This window comes from Hipposideros armiger, unplaced genomic scaffold (genome assembly GCF_001890085.2).
Source record: "Hipposideros armiger isolate ML-2016 unplaced genomic scaffold, ASM189008v1 scaffold_1001, whole genome shotgun sequence".
Classification (NCBI taxonomy): Eukaryota; Metazoa; Chordata; class Mammalia; order Chiroptera; family Hipposideridae; genus Hipposideros; species Hipposideros armiger.
The window spans coordinates 533,511-535,476 of NW_017732351.1; positions in this window are offsets into that span (position 1 = coordinate 533,511).

Sequence of the window (1,966 nt, forward strand, 5' to 3'; positions counted from 1 at the left end):
CATGAAATAACTTTTTCTATCTCTTTACTTTCAGTCTTTGTATTTTTCAATCTGAAGTGGGTCTCTTGTAGGCCGCATATGTATGGGTCTTGTTTTCTTATCCATTTTGCTGCCCTGTGTCTTTTGATTGGAGTATTTAATTCATTTACATTTAAAGTGATTATTGATAGATACATAGTTATTATAATTTTATTTTTCATATTTATGTCCTTTTTCCCCTCCTTCTTCTCAAAGTTTTTTTTTTTCCAACATTTCTTGTGCTACTGGTTTGGTGGTGATGAACTCCTCTAGTTTGTTTGTTTGTTTGTTTGTTTGTTTGTTTGCTTGCTTGTTTGTTTTGTCTAGGAAGCTCTTTATCCCACATTCAATTTTAAATGATAGCCTTCCTAGGTGTAGTACTCCTGGTAGTTTCTTGCTTTTCATCACTTTGAATATTTCATGCCAGTTTCTTCTGACCTGCAAAGTTTCTGTTGAAAAATCAGCTGATAATCTAATGGGTGTTGCCTTGTAAGTAACTAGTTGCCCTTCTCTTACTGCTTTTAGGATTCTCTCTTTGTCTATAAACTTTGCCATCTTAATTATAATGTGTCTTGGTGTGGATCTATTAGACTTTATCTTGCTTGGGCTCTCTGTGCTTCCTGGGGTTGTATGTCTATTTCTTTTGCCAGGTTAGGAAAGTTTTCAGTCATTATTTCTCAAATAGGTTCTCAATCCCTTGCTTTCTTCTCCTTCTGATACCCCTATGATGNTGGTTAGACATTTATATAATTTATTCAGTGATCCCCCCGATTAGTCTAGTACTCACCTGGCACTATACATAGTTGTTGCGATATTATTGGCTATATTTTCTATGCTGTACTTTACACCCCTGTTACTATTTTGTGACTACCAATTTGTACCTCTTAATCCCTTCACCTTTTTCACCTAGCCCTCCAACCCCTCTCCTATCTGACAGCCATGAATTTGTTATCTATGAGTCTGTTTCTGTTTTGTTTGTTCATTTATTTTTGTTTTTTAGATTCCACATATGAGGTAATATGGGATTTGCCTTTCTTAGTCTGACTTATTTCACTTAGCATAATACCCTCTAGGTCCATCCATGTTTTGCAAATTGTAATATTTTGTTTTTTTATTTTTTTACTTCAGAGTAATACTCCATTATATATATGTACCACTTCTCAATCATCTATTGATGGGCACTTGGGTTACTATATCTTGGCTATTGTAAATAATGCTGCATATATCTCTTCAAATTAGTGTTTTGGATTTCTTCAGATAAATACCCAGAAGTGGAATTGCTGGTCATAAGGTAGTTCTGTTTTCAATTTTTTGAGAAACTTCCAAACTGTTTTTCATAGTGACTGCACCAATTTGCAATCTCACCAACAATGTATGAGGGTTTCCTTCTCTCCACATCCTCACCAACATTTGTTTGTTAATTTATTGATGGTGTCATTCTGCAGATGTGAAGGGATGTCTCATTGTGGTTTTAATTTGCATTTCTCTGATAATTAATGATGTTGAACATCTCTTCATATGTCTATTGGCCATGTATATATCCTTTCTGGAGAAATGTTTATTGATGGACTCTGCCCATTTTTTATAATTGGATTCTGGTGTTGAGTTGTATGAGTTCTTTATAAATTTTGGATATTATGCCCGTATCAGATATGTCACTGGCAAATATCTTCTCCCATAAGTAGGCTCTCTTTTCATTTTGTAGGCGGTTTCCTTTGCTGTGTAAAAGCTTTTTAGTTTGATGTACTCCCATTTGTTCATTTTTTTCTTTTGTTTACCTTTCCCAATGAGACATATCCAAAAAATATTCCTAAAAGCCACATCAGGGAGTTTACTGCCTATGTTTTCTTTTAGGAGTTTCATGGTTTCAGGTCTTACATTTACGTCTTTAATCCATTTTGAGCTTATTCTTGTATATGGCATAAGAATGTGGATATGGCATAAGAAA